At 41.0% G+C, this 20,931-nt stretch overlaps 1 long non-coding RNA gene across 1 annotated transcript in view; it reads left to right on the forward strand.

The window, feature by feature from the left end:
• The window catches only part of LOC147135564 (uncharacterized), a 40,608-nt gene that overhangs the window by 1,708 nt on the left and 17,969 nt on the right, over window positions 1–20,931 (forward strand). The window contains exon 2 of the long non-coding RNA XR_015089854.1: window positions 5,004–5,156. This is a non-coding gene — a long non-coding RNA (uncharacterized LOC147135564). The remainder of the gene's footprint in view (window positions 1–5,003; window positions 5,157–20,931) is intronic.

Here is a 20,931-nt window from a genome sequence, read left to right on the forward strand (position 1 = left end):
TCTTTTTTTAATCCAGAACAGCACATGTGTTGAATAGAGTTCAGTTCCATTTAACTTTTAAGTACAGCACAGTGGCTTTTAAACGTTTGGACCTGTCTGTTTTCAAACATTTATGTAGGTGCAGTTTTTATATGAAATACATTTTAAGTTAGTCATTCTTTAACCATTTTTGTTTGTTTGTTTGTTTGTTTGTTTGTACAGTATATTTAAGAGCAGATTTGATGTTCAAACCATGCATAATGTTCCAATGTCTTACTCTATTACTAAATACCGTGCGGGAATAACATTCATGCGCGTTTTTTGAACACTTGAGCCTAGTGCATTATTCTATTTTAATATTGGTAATTATGGTGGTACAGTGGACCCTGCTAATAGCGATAATCTACGTGTAATCCACACCCACTAAAATGCATTTGGAAAAATAAAGAAACATGTTTTTTTAACACCAAAAATTCTTCAAAAAATACTGATTATGTTTCAATTTGCATTTTCCAAATGAGGAAAATTCCATACCTCCAATAAACAAGAAATATTAAAAAAAAAAAAAAAAACATTTGCAAAGATACAAATCCGCTGCATTGGTCTATTATACAGAGCGCTAAGTCAAAGTAATTTTTGAGTTGGTGTTTGATGTAAAAAGTTTGAGAACCACCAACTTTAAAATATAAGTTGAATAAAAATTGTACCTAAATAATTTTTTAAAAAGATGTCAAGGATTAAATGAAACTGTATTTGACTTAGTTGGTTAAATACAACTGAACTGAACTTTACAACTGTACCATACTGGATTAAAAATAAAACAACAGCATCTTTAAATCACTAACATATATCACAGTTTGAAGAGTGATTATTTTGTGGACCACTGGATTACAGAAATATTTTGTGGCCTTTTTGGGAAGGCTAGAACGGATTAATGGCATTGCAGTTCAATTCAATGGGGAAAGATGATTCAAATCGGATCTCCGTACTTATTTCAAATCCAACCCTGACTCAAAAACCTAATTTAAACCCCCAACACCTGTTCAATCAAAAAGCCTTACCCAGGCTTGAAACCCTGCTTTTCAACCCTTAATTTGAATTTGACATTCATCCAAATGCCCACATTGAATTGTGCGGTCAGGTGTCATGTGTGTGGGAAATGAGGTATGCAGGTTTGGCTCACCTCGCTGATTAAAGTGTTAATTTGTGAAAAGGAGCACAAAGAGGTGTAACATTTCACCTTGTTGTAACATTCAACCCTTTATCGCTCTGTGTGTGCGCGCGTGCGCATGCGGTTGTATTTGTGCGTGTGTGTATAATTCTGCGTTATCAGCGTCTCTGAGGGCGGCGTAATGAAGATGTTCTCATTGTAGCCTATTAGAGGCGAGACAGCAGCGTGTTGATGCTTTATCTTCAAGGTTAGCTTGCACGCACACACACATACAGTTGGGAAAAACGCGCAGCAAAAAAAAAAAAGATAATAAATAAATAATAGAGTCAGCATAACCTTCATTTGCATATTCATACGGCTGCTGATTTATTTACTGATTGAGTCATGCGGCGTGTTGTGCGCTCACCTTGTTGTTTTTGCGCAGGGTGAGCTTGTTGTTGAATGTCACGCCGAGCGAGACGTGTTAATAGAAGTGACATTTCAACTCGCATTATTATTTAAATGCATCCTATTTGCGGACGTATGCGGTTGACTCTGAAAATGAGAAATATATATTTTTTTTCTTTCTTTCATTCCTTTCACTGCAAAGGTTTGTGTCAACCTGGCTTGAAATCTTCTTCTTTTCAAAGCCTAGAAACTTTGCTGAAACCCCTACGTTGAATCCATAACCCCTAGTTTGAATCACTAACAGTCGTGAAACTCTCCTTTGAAAAGATAACTTTACATGTGTACCCAGACTTGCAGCACTGACTCCAAAGTCTAACCTTGTTTGAAGCCCTAAAACAGCGGTGTACAAACTTTTTCGTTTGAGAGTCACACCCAGAATAATAGGAGGCAAGGGCCACTTAAAAATTCTTCATCATAGACAATTGCATAGATGGAAAAAAAAAAAAAAAGGGCTTCTGACTATGCTTAGTCCGACTATTTTTTTTAGGTTTCCCGTCTATTGTTTATCGCCAACAAAATGGGCGTCCATCATAGGCAGATAGGCAGACTGGTCCGTCACATAGGCGCTATGCCCAGCTCTGAGTATCAATAAAGTGCTAATCAAAGCTTCAAATTGTAATTTAAAACTCCAATTTTAAATTTGAACCCTGGTTTGAAACCTTCATTTAAAAATGTATACGCGGGCTTGAAACAGGAGCATTTGCCTCAAAGCCTAACCCTGGCTGGTTTGATTTACAAACCCAGAATCATGTATGTTGACACCCTAATTTCATATCTTAACCCTGGTTTGAAAAGTTAATTTGAAATGTAAACAATTGCTTGAACCTCTTATTTTGAAACTCTATCCCAGGCTCAAAAGCCTATTCTGAAACCCCAACTCAGGCTTGAAACCCTATATTCAAAACTCAATAAATGCTTGGAGCCCTCATTTGAAGCCCTAACCTTTTTTGGGACCCTAATTTAGAACCCTAAACATTGTTTTGAAACTCTGAACCAAGTCCCCACATTTCGCATCACTTTGTATTTGAGATGAGCACAGCTTTTGAGTAGAGGATAAAGATTAGGCGTTTAATCTTAGCTTGGCATATCGATTATAATCGAAAAAATGCCAACATATTGGAAGTCAGACAAGTTTAAGCACCTAAACCTATATATTGGTATAGGAAAATGTGTGTCACGATCATGAGAAAAGATGACGCAGTTCAAAGAGTTGTTTGTTTGTTTTAATATCCCTCAACTATTTATGGATTTCTGCTAGTCTCAGTTGGGCCCGCAAAAAGTGGGGTCCACTGTACATCTTCTGTGACACCAGTACTGAGTCCTTTCTGGAACATATCATACCATAGTCCAGGGGTCGCAAACTCCAGTCCTCGAGGGACGCTTTCTTGCATGTTTTAGAAGTTTCCCACCTGCAGCCCACCTAATTCAAATCATCAGCTCATCAACAAGTTATTCGGTGGTCTGATAACGATCCCGATCATTTGGATCAGGTGTGTTGCAGGAGGAAACCCCAAAAACATGCAGGAAAGCGGCCCTCGAGGATCGGAGTTTGAGACCCCTGCTGTAGTCTATGCCTGTATCTTTCATTCAGCTGTTGGGTTGCCCTCTAGTGGCATTAGAGTTAATGCATGTTCCCTTTTCATACGCAACCTGCTCTTTTCTACATTCTACGCACACAGGACCCTGCGATTAAATTCCGAGCACCCCGAGCAAAAGATAAATCGAGAAATTGATTTTGCGAAATAAAAAATAAATATAGCGGGCTGCTTAAAGGCGGAGCTGATCATCTTTCCTCTTTAAAAATGAAGCACGCCCCCGCTGATGATTTATATTTTATATTGCCACGCCGGATGCATAATACATGGCGGCTTGTGCGCCTGTCAAAGGTTACCATTAGTTCAGTATAAACAGGGAACAATGTGTTATTGTGCTCCTCTGAGGTGTCAAATATAAATTAAATAATACAATTACTAAAGTAGGATTTTAATAATGGAGCTGGCACAGAATACACGCTAACTGATGAGATATTGGCTGTCGCAGCTCATCGCGTATGCGCGCACACGCCCGCATATCCACTACATTAAAGACTCGGCGTGTGCTCATAAAACCAGCCGAGTGTCAGCTATGATGTCGATGTGTCACTCAGTCATTAACGCGTCTTACTAGCCGTAATAAATCTGCATAATGTGAGGCGGACATCTTTGTCTACGTCCGCATCACAGTGTTTGGCTTTTATGTGCACTCCAACACAGAGTTTGTTACATTTTATTTGTGCATGTCCATGACGCAGTGGGGGAGCGGTTAGCGGTAATGCTTCATAATCACGAGGCTGAACATCTGAAAGAAAACTCTTTTCAGCATGACTTGTCTTAAAACAGCACATCGCTGACGTTTAGGTAAACACGTGGGCCTACATGAGGTCCGTCGAAAACCAAATTGCCGTTGATGTTTGTTGTCGTTGTTGTTTACAATGTATTGGTTCACTGAACCCTGACATTTATGTAAACAGGCTATTCGGTTAATTGAAGACTAAAATGTCTTTGATTTTTCCGTAGAATGTACGTTTGGTTTGCTAAAGATTCAAACTTTTCTTTTAATGTTTCAAAAAATGTGTCTTAGGTTTGCTAAGGACTCAAATGTCTTTAATGAATTATTCAAAGGGTATGCGAGCTTTGTCTTTGATGTCTAGTGCATGTAAACATGTATATATTGTCATTGACGTTTCCAAAAAGTATGTCAGGTGCGTTGAAGACTCAAACCTGTCTTCGATGTTTACAAAGTCTTAAAACTGTACCAGAATGCGACGTTTATGCAATGATGCAGTTAGGTTGATTAAAGACTAAGTTGTCTTTGATGTTTCAGAAAAACATATTAGGTTAATCCATCCATCCATTGTACAAACCGCTCAAGAAATGTCAAAATGTGTTTTGTGTTTGCAAAGTCCTCAAACAATACGTTTATTTTTGATGTTCTTGCAAATGTTGTTGGCCTAGTTAAAGACTAAAATGTATTTTATATTTATGAAAAACGTATGCTAAGTTAGTTGAAGACCTGAACTTGTCTTTGACACTTCCAGAAATACTTAATTTAGGTTAGCTAAAGACTTTTAAGTAGCGCTTTAAAATGACATTAGGTTAATCTTATACATATGAAAGACTCAAAATTGTCTTTGATGTTTACGAAGTCTTAAAACTATACTTGAGCTTAGTCTTTGATGCTTATCTAAAATGTCGTTTGGGTTAGCTTAATGTTCGCACTTCACAAAAATGTTGTGGAAAATGTTGCTCTTTGAAAACTCTCGCAAAGTCTTTGACTTTGTTGAAAATTGTTCATTTGGACCGCCTTAAATGAAAAACAAAGTTCTTCCTGGTAAACAATCAAATATTTCACATTTTGTTCATTAGAGCCCCAAGAGTTTGACCTCTGTGTGACTCCTGCCTCATCGCTGTCGTTGGGACATTGACACACTAAGTGAAGTCGATTGATTCTTAGTGAGCAGTGAGGAAGAGGAGCGAGGAAGATCCGAGCGAGCGTCTGACAGCCGCCATCCATCACTGTCGTGAGTAGACGAAACAACGATGACGAACCCATGCCCTCGTTCAAAATGTGGTGTTTCTTTTTGTACGTTCTCCAAGAAGCTCGTCCATAAGCATAATCGTTCACATAATAGCGCTAGTGCGAGGCAAAACGCCAGAAGGACGGTAAGTTTATCGGGAAAGCCTATCAGCATGATGTTCTCCTCTTGGAGGTGTACCTTGAAGTTTCAAATTCCCCAAATTCAGAGGTTTTTCCACAATTCCACATTCCTCCCACACACGAAAAACGTTTTCCATTTTTCTATATTATCAATGAAACATTCCCAAATGTATTCATTTCCACATTTCTTGACCTATTTAAAACCATTCCAACTTTTCATCGTATTCAGGAAATGTATGGAACTATTTGTCAAATTCACACGTTCACAATGAAATTCGCAAACTAAGAAATATTTTCCACAGTTCTTGACCGTGTCAATCCATGTTCAAGTCTCGCATTTTACATTTCAGCAATTGAATTAATTCTACAGCATTTCAAATCACCGTCAGCTCTCCAGCATTCACAAGCAATTTCTTCCGAAATTGCATTCTCTAGTTTTCATATAAAGTGCTGATAAAATCGAATCACCTGGCATGCGTGTCTAAATGACAATATGTGCCATCTGCTCGAACATGCAGTCAAACATCAACTCGCCGATTGCCTTCATTGCCGGCAAATGACTTAACGATATTTGAGAGCTCGCCGTAGTTTGCCTCAAATCAAACCGCTTTTCATCCTTGAATGTGTAGCTGCCAGTGACAAATAGTCTTCACCAAGGAACCTCATCTCACATGCGGACCAACAGACCCCTCAGAGTGATGGATGATGTGAAAAGCCTTCCTGCGGATAATTGTTAGCAAACAGCAGATGTTTTACTGACGAATGCAGAAAACACAAGAGAAATTAGTTGGTTTATGACTCTCTCTGAGGCCTCACTCATTAGCAGCAACATTGACAAAGTCAGAAATGCGCCCGGAGACTAAAGTCACAGTTAATAAATGCATACAGTGTCTACGGAAAGTTTTCAGACCCCTTGAAATTTTTCACTTTCAGTTTCAATGCAGCCATTTGCCAAAATCAAAAAAGTTCATTTTATTTCTCATTAATGTCCACTCAGCACCCCATCTTGACAGAAAAAAACTGAAATATAGACATTTTTGCATATTTATTAAAAAGGAATAACTGAAATATCATATGGTATTGTACATATAGTAAGTATTCAGTCCCTGTGCTCAATATTGAGTAGAAGCTCCCTTTTGAACTTTTACAGCCACGAGTCTTCTAGGGAATGATGCAAGTTTTTCACACCTGCACTCACTTAGGCTTCTTCCCTTTCCCCTCTTGCTTTGGGGGGAAACATCCGGCATGAAAACACTTGGCCTCTCCCGCTCTGCAATCCCCTTAATTTCACGTGCACGAAGAAGAGCTCTGAAGCCGCTTCCTTATTCTTTTTCTACTGTCAGCAGAGAGCCATAGCACTACTGGATGGCCAGGTCTAGGAAGAGTTGTGGTAGTCCCAAACTTTTGGATTATGGAGGCCACCGTGCTCTTACGAACCTCGAGTGCTGCAGCAATTCTCTTGTAACCTTGGCCAGATCTGTGCCTTGCCACAATTCTGTATCTGATCACCTTGGACAGTTCTTTCGACCTCATGATTCTCATTTTCTCTGACATGCACTGTGAGCTGTAAGGTCTTATGAAGAACTTTCCTAATCAAATCCAAGAGTACCTCTTAGGTTTGTTGATGACTGAATTGCCTTTAATGTTTTCAAAAAACACATGACATTGATTGAAGACTCTAACATTCTTTAAATTTGTACAGTAGGATCTTTAAAGACTCTAAATTGTCTTCAGTGTTTCCAAAAACATGTACGTTAGGTTTGTTTTTGATGCAAAATTATCTTTAGTGTTTATGAAAACACTTACGTTAGGTATTTCACATCAAGTAAATACAGATGTGACTTGAGTACTTGATGTTAACAAAGACATTAGCTTCATTATGTGTAATGGTTACGAAAACATTGCCAGGTTAGCTTTGTAGAAGGTTAAAACATCTCAGATAATTGTCAACTTTTCAATGTTTGTTGCACACCATCTTTCATCACGTTTTTATTGCTACTGTTTTCTTTGAAATAAAGCAAGCACTTTATTTCTTAATTTCTTATAGATTAATTTTTTATTTCTTGTACGGGCTACAGATTAAAAGCCCTCATTAAACAAGAAGCAGAAAAAATCTCATTGAAGTGACATGTAACCTAGCCTTTGTAGCTAAGCTAATTAGTGCTCATCACTCACATCCGGGTGTATTTCCTGAGCGAATGCTTGGAGCTTTGTTCCGTTGCTTCACAGGTTCTTGTCGCTGTTGATGTTTTCTTTTTTTTGTGTGTGAAACGCTCACAGTCAACAAAGGCTAGCGCCTGGCTAATTAGCAGCCCAGACTACATATGTAGTAAATGAGCAATGCGTCTCGGTTAGTGGTGTTTTTTGTAACGTGTGAAGAGTGCTTAATTGTGTTTGCGTTATATTTCCTCTCGACACGTAGTAATGTTAGCTGTTAGCATCTGCACTTGTGTCAATCACACAAGCAGAAACAAGCATTCAATTTCGCAGCATCAACAATTTGTTGACCTTTTTGTGCGGACAAACGCTACCACTGAAACAAAAGGTAGTGCCCCCTCGTTTGGCTAATTAGCAGCCTTAGCTAACTTTGCAGCAAATTAGCATTGCCATTCACTGATGGTACAACTAAAACAATTTCAATATAGTAAGGGTACCTTTACTCAAGTATTCGCTATAGTTGTGTTCTCTAAATGTGTTGAGTGCTTCACCATTTTTACACATATTTCTTCTCATAATAAAATGGCTGAGTTGCAGTTGTTTTCTTTTTTCTACAAAATGCTAGCGCCAAAGCAAATTCTAGCAATCTTCATTCTTTTTTTCAATACAATACAATACAATACAATACAATACCACTTTATTTATATAGCGCATTTCATAACAGCTACAGCTGTAACAAAGCACTTTACATTAACAAAATGGCAATAATACAACAACAAAGACAGTGAAAGAAATAAAATAAAACACAAATTATTATTATATACAGTAGACACGGGAAAACAGAAGAAACGTGTCAGTCTCACGTCGAGTCAAAAGCCAAAGAATAGAATAGAAATGTGGTTTCAAATGAGTTTTTAAAAACGGACAGTGAGGGGTTTGCCTAACATTTAAAGGAAGTTAATTCCAGAGGGAAGGACCGGCAACAGAAAAATCTCGATCACCTCTGAGGCTACGCTTAGTCCTCCAGTAGAGCCTGGTCCGCAGACCTGAGGCACCGGTAAGGCGCGTAGAGAAGCTCAGAGAGGTATACCGGAGTGAGGCCATTCAAAGATCATCTTAAAGCATCTTTAAATAAACCCTAAAATCCACTGGGGGACAGGGAAGGGAGGCCAGATTTGGGGTTACATGCTCCCTCTTCCAAGCTCCAGTTAGGAGGCGAGCAGCAGCATTTTGGACCAACTGGAGATGCTTCACGGAGGACTGGCCTACTCCAAAATAAAGTGCATTACAGCAATCTAGCCGAGATTGGCGTGGATTACTGTTTCTAAATGCCGTTGAGAAAGAAGGGGCTTTCTAAAATGTAAGAATCTGGATTGAACAACAGCACTGATTTGCTGGTCCAATTTGAAATTACGATCCAATTTAAAGCACAAGTTCGAGACTGTTGGCTTAAGATATGAAGCCGGCTGGCCCAGGTCAACAGGGTGGAATGTAGAAGCTATCATGTCCGGCTTTTCTTTTTCCTTTGCTCTTCCGCACAAGCACTTCTGCCTTTTTTTCCCATGACATTCGCACACTTATGGCCATCAATGAGGCGCTCTAAAGTGCCCACTCCAGCCCGAAGCCCCGTTCAACATGTTGGCTGTCATGTCTGACTTTTTAGAAACAAAAACCCCCCGCAGCCTCATTTTCCCCACAGATAACGAGGCACTCTGAATCTGAAGGGAAGATGTATTTTCAGGGTGTAGGCTTAGCTAGCTGTAACTACACCCTTAAAATTATGCCGGATAACCGCTAGTTTTCAAGTTCTTATGTGGTGGAAGAGAGGTGAGTCATCATATCCGTTTTCGCCATGCCCTAAAAAAATCAGGAAAACTGAAATAGAGAAAAAATGTTAGCACTTTATTTTCGGAAATTAATTATGCTGTAGTTCTCAGTCCGTGCATTTTTTTTCAGCAATTATCAACAAACATGTTTCGAAACAAATCTCAGAATTCACTTTACAGGGTCGTTAGGTAAAGATTGTGAGTACTTTGGCCACTCCTGCCTAGAAAGTTTAGAGTGCATTTTAGGTCAATCCAGAAATGTCATCGGAAGGCTTGAATATTTGTAACTTTTTCTGAGTATTGTCCATGTACTGTGTGTGCTTGTGAGTATGTGTGGTCCATCCCTACCTAGACAAACAAAAAAGAAAGCAGAGAATCAAGTCAAATCCCAAGCAGGTAACACGCAAAGGCAACGAGTAAGGCCGAGCTGGACCGCTGTGCTAACCGGCCCGCCACAGAACTCCACGACTGGCCCAGATAAGCAGGTGAGGGGAGGGATGGAAAGTGGAATATCTGTTACATAAAATATGAGTTTTGCCGCACAGCCTCCCGCTCTAACTTATCAGCCGCGGGGCACTGGACCGTTCTGTCTCATCACTCCCCGGTTCTGGCACAGCAGGCCAAAACGCAAACGCTCCTGACGAACGGAACGGCGATAAGGGGAGGGAAAAGTCTGGCTGAGGCGTCATCGGAATATTGCCTGTCTCTTGATAATGTCAGCGTGATTAGAGAGTAATTGCTTCTTAATATATTTCAGGTCACTCGTACCCACCCTCCATGCAAATGTCACCTGTTGCCGCCACGTGCATTCATCGAGGGTATGACGATGAGCGATATGAGTTGTGTTTGGGCGAATTGTTTTCCTATCTTACACGCAGTACGACACAGTTCCTTACAATTTACTAGTTTGTTACTTTGGGGTCCAGGACGCCAAGCAAGGTCAAGAAAAGGGGAAATTGCACAAAGCGTTTAATCAAATGCGAAGCATTATCTGTATTGGTTAATTCATAGGTATACAATACGATGTGTTGGGTAAATTTTTAGGCCTGGGCTATGGTTTGAAGTTATCGTTTAAAGTTTGCATTTCAAGCCTTGGTTAGACTTTCATGTTAGGGTTTTTAAGACTAGCTTGTGGTTTTAAGTTGGGGTTTCTAATTTAAGTAAGGATTTCAAGTTAGGGTTTCAAGAAGCCTAAATTAGCTTTTAAAGCCTGGGTTATGTTGCAAACCAAGGTTAGGTTGCAAGTTAGGGGTTCAAGCCTGCTTTTGGGTTTACAGTTGTGGTTTCAAGCTTGGGTATGGCTTCCAGGTTAAGGTTTCAAGCCTGGTTTGTAGTTTGAAGTTGGGTTTTTCAAGCATAGTTATTCTTATCAGAGTTTGAAGCCCTAAATTGGCATCTCATGGTAGAGTATCAACTCAATGTTAGGTTTTCAAATTATGGTTTCAAAATAGGGTTTGAAGGCGGTTGAGGAAATCTTTACAAAAATCGTTTTTGAAATTTGATGGTCAAATTGTGTGTGGGGGGGGGAGAACAATTCAGAACATTTTTTTCTATTCAAGCCGTGGAAGAAAGCAGAGTAAGTCAATGACGGCATCGCCCCGCTGCCCTTGTGGTGTGCCCGTTTGTGTGCGCATATGCGAGTGTGTAAGCGCGTGTGGGTGTGTGCACGCGCGCATTTGTGTGTATGCGTGCAAATGTGCTGACACACATCACTCATGCTCTGCGCTGGCATAAAGCCGATTAAAGAGTGAATGCGGCAGGCAGCTTTTCCAGTCACAATGTTCGCCGCTAATAAGGCCGTGCGGGTTAATTAGGGTTAAATGATAATTAGGACGCAGTTTAAAAAGAGGTAAACACGGCAAATCCACATCATTTTGTGAAGTCCGCGACTCCATCACGCACCCCGGCTCCCTGCATGTGTTGCAAGAAATGGGTGTTTGATTCAACAGTCAGACAACATTTGCGTCTTTCCCAACCTAAAATCAATTTGTTTTTGTCAACATCAAAGATCATTTTGATCCTACAATCTACCAAAGATACTGTACGTGTTATCTTAAAATCAAAGAGGTCAAATCAAGGACATATTTTTAAAAATATATCAAAGACGACGTTACAACTTCATTCAACACGTTAAAATGAATTTTGAGTCTTTAATCAATGTGTTTTGATTTGGACAATTTGTGAAAAATTGAAGACGATAGCAAGTCTTTCATAAACCATCAACCGGTTTTTGTAACCGAAGGAATTTTAAAACTTTAATTAAGCACATTAACATTCATGATTTTGTAAACATCATAATGAAAGCATCTTTGCATGAACTCAATGAACATTTTTTGACACGTAACTGCAGGGCAGGAGACGGGACGGCGAGGCAGGGTGGAGAATGTCTTGGTGAGGGGAGCAAAGGAGGGTGACAAACTGGAATTGATCGTAGTGTCAGGTCGCGACCCTTGTAGCTGCGAGGCGTTTAGTATTCCGCTACAGGCGCCCGCCAACTCGCAGGCACCGTGTCGAAGCGTGAGCGGAATCGATCGCCGCTACTGTTTATTCTCCTTTTACTTTTAATTAATGTTGACGCTGATTGCATCTCCTTATTAACACATGGTGATGAGGGGTTGGTGGATATTTGTGGGGGGCACCTTGATAAGACAAAGCCCCTACACCCCCCCCCCCCCCCCCCCCCCGCCCCCAGCACCCCCAAAAAAACCTTTTTCATAGCCAAAGCACCAGCGCGATTGACAGGTCGGACGTTCAATGCTCATTGATCACCGCTGATTGGATTAGCAGAGTTACAGCATTGAGGCAGCACGGCGGATCGGATGAGTGGTTAGCACCCTTGCCTCACGGGTAGGTTTGACTTTGCATGATCTTCCTCCAATTTGTCTTCAACATTCGGAAAAAATGGACATTAGCTTCACTGAACACTGAAATCTCATTGATGTTTTCATTAACACGTACGTCAGTTGTATTGAAGCATTAAGCTGTCTTTGATATTTACAAGTAACACCCACCCCATAAATCGACTAATATCGGTCAATTAGCTCTTTTAAAATTCAGTTTAAAAAGATCGACAGATTTTTTTTCAGCATTGTTTTATTTTTCACGCATTACATTACAACGTAAGACAAAGATAATGTCTCTGATGTTTACAAGTAGGGCCGAGCTGATTAATTGCTCCCTGATTCAGTTGGACGATTTTATCTCTTTCAAAATTCACAAAACTTGTCTGATTTTTGCCAGTGGTTGTTGTTTATAAACACATTAACAAGTTATAACATATGACAAAGATAATAACGTTCAAACACCCCCCCCCCCCCCCAAATAAAGCTCAGCTTCAGAATACAGGGCAACCGTGATTGGTCGATGCCTGAGCCCTGAGCAATTGTGATGTCATTTTCAGTCGACAGAAGTGACAAAATGGCCGCCCCCAGAGATGGCTAAAAACCGGTGGCTGTTGCTGCTTAACTCATATTCCACAAACGCAATATTTATCAGAATGCCTTGTTTCAACTAGTGGGCTCGCATAGAACATATTCTTGAAAAAGTATGTTTTGGTTGACTTTAAGTGGTCATAAAAACATGTGTTGCTTTGGTTAAACATTTAATTGTTTTCAGTTCAAAAGTTTATGTTCATTAGAGATTTAACTTTGTCTTTTTGTTTTCAAACATTGATAAAGCGTCTGATATTTGCAGTAATGTAGTTTCGTCGAAGACTTTACATCAGGAGCGGGCAAAGGGAAGACCAAGGGGGCATCCATGGGAGTGACTGATGAAGTTTTGACACACATTGACTAATGACTAAGGACACAAACTTTTCTTTGCTTCTTAAAAAAAAAAAAAAAACAACACGTTTTTGTTCAAAAGACTGAAACTGTGATGGTCCATCCTCCCTAGCGGCAGTGCCGTGGTCTGTTTGTTTTCCCTCCCGTTTCTGTGTCCCAGAAGGCCCAACACGGGGGGCGTGGCCCAAATGTGGCCCGTAATTCCAGGGAATGCGATAAGGTATCAGATAAACATAATGGCGATTGGAGGTGTGAAGTTTTCGCTCCCTTTTAAAGGACACCACCGCCTCTCGTCTCGCGCCTGTCTCGCTTATTTTCCGGGCCGAGGCGTGGTGGGGAATTTCAACCACGCTGCTGATGCACCGACAAGTTCTTTTAAGTGCGAGAGCAAGAATGTGACCTGCATTTTCTAGAAGTCTTGACCACCCGGCAGGTGCGCTCGCACACACACACCTCCAGATAAGAAGACAATAGATAGCATATCCCCAGCTTCCTCGCTGGCTGTGTTGTTTGCATGTAAATGCGCTACTACTTTCTCAATCAGGTCGCAGTCCTGCCAACACTTACGACAGCAAACATTTGCACTATTTGACATAGAGTGACGGTCGCACGATTCTCGGGAGAAATTTGCAGTTTCCCCTGCGAGGTTTTCAACCTTTTTGGAAAATATGATGAGCTTTTCGGGGCCTTTCGGGTCCAAATGAAAGAGGAAATGGGGTTAAATTTTTTTAAATGAACAATTTTTTTTGGGGGGGGGGATTTTGGTGGCCATTTTGAAAAATTGCTTTGAACCAATAACGGATGCATTGTGAAACCAAAAACCTTATTACATTTGTTTGAAGTAGCTAAAATGGCTACAGAATCCACTTGTTTGCAATTAAATTTCCTTTAAAAAAAAAAAAAATGTTAATTTCCTCCCCCCTAGTAACATTTATAGTGGATTTTTTTTTTACCTGAAACATCATAGCTATAAATCACAATGCATGGTAAAATCTGTATTGCGCAAGCTTTTATATAGGTTAAAAAAAACCCTGATGTGCTAGAAATAAAAAATCTAAATAGCCATTTTTGAAATCAGTGTCAAAAATACTTTTAGGAACCCCAAAATCCAACTCTGATTAACATTTTCCATTGGCCTCCTGCCGATCCCATCACTCGAACAAATCTTTCATCCATGCTCCAATCAGCTATCGGTCGAACCAGCCACCTCTCTAAGAAGCCATCCGTCATCTATAAATCCACTCATCTATTCCCCCTAACAATCCTTCCATTCATCCAATCATCATCCCATTCAACGTGTCCATCCGACCCTCATTGATCCAAAGCCTTCATCCCCGTCCGTCCGAATCGTTGACGTATTCTCTTGTTTCCATCCCGCGCCTGGGCCGCTTGGCTCGGTTTGGCCCGCGGGCCGCTTCCTTTCACGGCGCTCGACGCGTATTGATTGAATTAGACAGAAAGAAAAAGAAGCCGGGCGCGTAGGAACAAGAGAGAGAATGCAATCTTATTCCCATTAGCGGCAGCCCGGCTCGCACTAGTCTTTATTCAACATTAATTACTGTTCATTTCACACTCGGGCTCGTTTTCACCTCCCCCGCCCCCACCGACATTCTTCGCATTAAACACCGAAGGAAGTATCAGCCAGCAGTCAGGAATGAATTAAGATTCTTTTTTTTTTTTTTTTCCCGCCGAACGACTTCTATTGAGAGGAAGCGTCTGAGATGAGATTGTCGAGGTGGAGCTTAATACGGTGTCTGCTTCGCACATAAATGGAGCACCACAGAAGAAGAAAGAAGATGACAGCGTTGGAAAAGTATCCAGGCGAACGTAAGTGATGAAGCCTCTGTTGATCCCTCCGGGCTGTTTCCACGGCTGTCAGAACCGTCGAGTTTTCGCCTCCTTCACACGCATGACGCACGCCTGACTCTCGGGCCGCTGGTCCGATTGGCCCGGAGGCTCGCCGTGGTACAAACGGGAGAAAGTGTGTACGAATAAAAACTAAAATAAGATGTCCTAGGCTTGACACTGACACTGAATTTGAAACCAGAACCCATGTTTGAAACCCTTTGCCTTTCTTGAAACTCTGATTTTGAAACACTAACCCTGGCTTGAACACCTTAATTTAACCATGACCCCTTTTTGAAACTCCCTCCATGTTTGAAAAACCGACTCCGATACGCTAATCCAGCCCCGAAGCCCTAATTTGAACTAATAGCCAATGTTGGGAACCCTAACCCAGACTGAAACCCAAACGTGAAACCCTAAAAATAACGTTTTGAAGCCCTAATTTGAAGTCATAACGCTTGGCAGCTTACTTTGTGATCATATTTTGAAAGTCTAACCCAATATTGAAATCCTTACTTTGCGTTGTCATTGTACTTTGAAATCCTGACCTAGTCTTAAAATCCTAATTTTAACCCATCCCAGGCTTCAAAATCAAAATTTGAAATCTTAGTCGTTGTTTGGAAAACTAACCCAGACCATGGCTCAAAATGAAAATTTCAAACCATCACTCTTGTTTGAACCAGAAAGTCGTCTTTCTCTTAAGTTGAGTTAATGTGTATAAAAAATCTGGTAAAAATGGGCTGATTTTTGCTCATTTTAAAAGAGCTAATAATATAATAAGCTAACCGATTAAATCGGCTGACCGACTGATCGGCCGGGCCCTATTTATAACTACGTAAATAAAAATGAATAAAACAGCATAACAGGTCAGGCAAAGTCATAATCATCATTTGTGCTCCGTGGCGAGGCAGGGGCATTGTTGAAAATGGATTTTTAACATAACAAACGGATGAATTTGTAACCATTTGTAGGTTTTTTTTGTTCTGTAGCTGGAGTCATTTTTTATTTTTATCTTACGCTTTTTCTCTTGATTTTTCTTTCTGTGAAAATTACAGGCAACTCTCCCGCTCTCTCTCTCTCGCGCTTGCTCCCCACGTTGGCTTCCGCCGGCTGCCAACGACTGGCGTCACGAGTCATTAGAAACGCGTGACCTTCCGAGGAGAAGGTGGTGGCTAAGCAGTGATAAAGTAGGCTCGGCCCACTCCAGAGAGCCGGGCGGCGGCGCTGTAATAGGTGCAGCTCGAGTCCACAGAGCCGACTAATGGTGCTGAACCTGCATGTGCCATTAGCCTCAGATAGAGACTGGGTGGGTGGCGAGCGAAGGGGGGAGAGGGGGGTTGTTGGGGGGTTAGCGCCACATTGAATGTGAGGACAAAAAGTAGCGACAGGGATGATGATGCATGATGGGAACTTTAAATGTCTTTTTCCGGGATGTGTCTTTAGTTCGTCACTGCCAGCTTCAATGACAGCCTGCGTATTTGTCTTGGCGTGATGGCAGGCCACAATATTAGGAACACTGCAGTTTAGCCTAACATGCTTTTTAACGCTTGGTCACTGACCTCATGGGTTGAATTTTTTGGAATGTCACGTCGTATGGTGAATCATTATTGAACTTCGCCACCAATGCTTCACTCACACACAATGGCAGAATGCCATTTATGCACTATTTAGCATTATCTGTCAAGTATGAAATTATTTTTGATTCCACCCATCATGGGTCGCCACAGCCAGTCATGTTCATGGTTTGTTTGGCACAGTTTTTATGCCGGATGCCCTTCCAGCCATTTTTATACGGGCTTGGGACCGGCAGTGGCTGGCAATCGTTCTTGACAAAAACGGAAACACTAAAACTAATGAAAACCTAACTAAACCGAAGCATTTTTGGAAAAAAATACAAATTCTAACTCACTCTTAGAAACAGTTAAAACTAACAGAATTTTTAAAAGAAAATTCAAAATGATATCAAAACTATTATAACTCATATTACACAAAACATATGCAAACGTTAGATAAAAAAACACACAAAGGGCCACAAATATATCAAATATAAGCTAATATAGGACGACAGATACACAAATACACAATGAAAAATGTTTCCGAAAAAATTTACATATTAAAAAAACATTAGCATCGTCATAGGTTTATCAGATAAAAGACACAAGCATTGCACTATATGAAAAATAAACAAAAATGTGAAAATAGTATACATCACACGTTAGAGGAAAACTATGAAAATATACACAAATATTTAATGAAACTTGAAAAATTTAGGCAAAAACAGACAGAAGATTCACAAGAACGGATTGCAAAAAAACACAATTCTAAAACAAAAAATATGACACAATTTAAATGTGGTCAAAATCTGTTGTCCTAGCACACGAAATGGCCTGAATCAACCTAAAATGTCAGCTCCAAAACAAAATGGCAGACCTCCTGTGTATTTTCTGGCACGACTTCTTGAGACTTTTTTTCGCGGGTGACTCATTGTAGACGTGTCGACCAAATTTCATGTTTTGAAATGAAACGGTCTTCTGGGGCTGAATTTTCAAACCATTCCAGGAAGAATACGTTTGCAAAACAAAGCAGGTTATTGCTGTTGTTGTTTACAGTGGTGTATTCTCAAAACTGACAATCATTGTCTTTGAAGAGGCAGAATTGTGTTCAACCAGTAATAATCAATAAACAAAATTCAGCCCAGTGTCCTTTTACTCTGGCGGTGAGATTCCGAGCTGTTGCAATATTCACTGAATATTGCAGCACCGATGCGAGCGCGCGTCGAAGCACACGCCCTCGCTGTTGCAGCTGCAAAGCCGGCGAAAGGACACGCGGCTCTCCATTGTTCCAGCGGCTCATTCATATTGATTCCAGCATTAGGGCAACAAAGCCGACGCCGTGCACATGATAGACTGCACGGCTCGGCCTTGCCGAGCGGCCGTCCGTGGCAACCGAGGCGAGCCGCGCAAGTGTTTTGTGCAGCGTTGTTGCGTCATGGATCGCAACTTCCTTTAACCTCCAACAGCCGGTGGCTAAAAGGGGATGAATCCATCAGAGGAATTCTTACAAAAATCCCTTAAAACAGAAGTAGATGTATGATTCTGAAAGTGATTATTCCATTCCAAAATGCGTGTAATGTATGTATGTTTCAACAAGGGAAACGCAACTCTGTCATATAATTTTACAGAATGTCAGGAATTAAACCGTTTTCGACACATGTGTTGCTTCAATTCAATAGACATTGCGTTGCTCCTTCTGGCGTGCGCATCTTGGCCTTTGGGGGCAGTGTAATACAGACATACGAGTACAAATGAAATGGACACAGAGTAATAACATACCGTAACAGAATATAAAGAATGAAACCGTTTGTGCATCATGATTAAATGCTGCAATTCCATTCATTGTGCTGCTCCTTCTGGTGTGCCTGCCTTAGCCACCAGGAGGCAGTATAATACAGTCATACAGATATTTGATATACGCTTAAAAAAAAACTAAATTGTGGGTGGGGGGGTGCTTATCTGTACTAAATACTTATTTGCTTTATTCCAGCTCTTTCCGGTGACATTGGTCTTGCTGGAAAAAAAAAATGTTAATTTTGTTGTCACGTCCCTAAAATATGCATAGTTTAAGGGATTATATCACCGCTTCTATCGTTGCTAATAGTTAGCATGTGAATGTCACTTTCCGTTATTATTTTGTCAGCAGTAAGCTAGCAGAGACACTTTAGGCAAAGTAATTTGTTCGTACAAAACTTGTAATGTTCTTTATTTAATGTCAGTATTTTTTAGTTATATATATTTATATGTACACGTGTGTGCGTGCGTGTGTTTGATGTGCCGTCTTAAATGGCTTTTAAAGAAGCAGCAGCCACTGAAATAGCTTTATCCGAGTGGGTTTGTGCTAATTTTATAACGAATAAAATACCCACTCAAGCTTGTTCTCAACTTCTGATCACGTGAGAGCTGCTCGTTTTGCGGCCGATGAAGAGATAGGACTAAGCAGCAGGAGGTCTTATTCGGCAAGAAAATATGCTTGCACAATAGCGGGCAGAAAAGCCGCTTAATAGGCTGCAGTGGGTGTTGATGAGGGCAGAGTGGTGCTTTGCAACCTGTTTCATCAGCTCCATAACCCCCCCCCCCCCCCCCCCCCCCGCCCCCTCTGCCCCCCGTCACTGCACTTGTACGCCGTTGACCCTCCAGCCGCCATCATTCAAACGGGCAGCTTTGTATTCGGACAAGTTTTGTCTTGGACTGCAAAGCCGGCGGCCAGGCCCGACTCCCCGGATGCTTCCCGTTCAGGCTGCAACATGCGCTCTGACAGGCAGCGGCCAGCTCTCCCGACGAGATGACGCCGAAATGTTTTATGCTCTTTCATGCAGTGTGTGTGCGTGTGTCCACCGATCAAGAAGAAAACATCTCCGGCAGGAAATGCTTGAGCTGCAGGGTTCTTATTGTATGAAAATCTTCAAAATATCATAATATCAACAGCCTGTATTAGGACGGAATCATTAACCCTGGATTAGGTTGGAATCCTTAATCCTGATTTGAAAACACTAATTTAAAACCCTAACCCTACCATTAAACTGTAATGTAAAACCCTTTCCCTGTCTTGAAACCCGACTTCAAAAGCATAATACTGTCTTGAAATGTTAATTTAAAACCCTAATGCTGGCGTGAAACCCTAACCCCTTGTTTAAAAGTCTAACCCTGATTAAAACCCAACTTTGAAACCATAACCCTGTCTTGAAATCCTACTTTGAAACCCCAACCCTGGTTTGAAACCCTACTTTGAAGCCGTAACCGTGGCTTGAAACAAAAATTTAAAACCCTCACCCTGATTTAAAACCCTACTCTCACACCCTGGCCCTGCCTTAAAATGTTATTTAAAACCACAATCCTGACTTGAAACCCTACTCTGAAACACACACCCTGACTTGAAACCCTACTCTCAAACCTTAACCCTGGCTTGAAATGTTATTTAAAACCATAATCCTGACTTGAAACCCAATTCTGAAAGACAAACCCTGACTTGAAACCCTAACCCTGTCTTGAAACCATACTCTGAAATGTTATTTAAAACCCCAACCCTGACTTGAAACCCTACTTTGAAACCCCAACCCTGACTTGAAACCCTAACCCTGTCTTGAAACCATACTCTGAAATGTTATTTAAAACCCCAACCCTGACTTGAAACCCTACTTTGAAACCCCAACTCTGACTTGAAACCCTATTTTAAAACTTTTGATCCTGTCTTGAAATAATATAGAACCCTAATGCTGGCATGAAAGACAATTTTGGAATCCAACCCTGTCTTGAAACCCTGTTTCCAAAACCTAACCTCTCCTTGAAACCATACTTTACAGAAAACACCAGCGGCATTATTTAGCCTCACAAATATAAAAATAAGCGAACCATTTCCAAGGCAGATCGTTTCCAAAGATCAATTGCAAAAACGTTCCCGGTTCCACGACATGATTATTTTTAGCATCAAAGATCGGAAGTCAAAAAAAAAAAAAAAAAGAATGAAAGAAGTATTTTAGTGACTTGAAAACAGGTTTGCGCTGTGGGCTTTTGCCGCACTTGTCACAACACGCGTTGGTCTGAAAGTGGTTGGAAAGGCCTTTCAAGCCAAAAGGCGGCTCGCTCGCCGGCCCAAGCAACACCTCCAATGTCGCACCTCCTCTTTTCCGACCTCGTTAGACGAGCGGTCGCCACGCCGCAAGTCCGGCGGCCTCCGTGAATCAACGTTTCCTCTCCTAATGCGATTATCCATCCCTACATTTTCCTAACGCGCGCGTGCTTGTTTGCGTTACATCTGAGCGGAAACTACATTTTGGCACGCCCCGGACTGACTGCCGGTCAATCGCTGGGCACACATTGACACATAAACATTTGTCTGAAAGAAACATTTTGAAGTGGGACAAATTTAAGTCTTCAGTTACCAGCGTTACTTTTTGATGAGTGAAGTGGGATTCACCCTGGACTGGTCATCAGTCAATCACACGGCACAAATAGATAAATAAATGTGTTTTTTC

This window comes from Filicampus tigris, chromosome 15, assembly GCF_054856515.1.
Source record: "Filicampus tigris isolate MCC_2025a chromosome 15, RoL_Ftig_1.0, whole genome shotgun sequence".
Lineage (NCBI taxonomy): Eukaryota > Metazoa > Chordata > Actinopteri > Syngnathiformes > Syngnathidae > Filicampus > Filicampus tigris.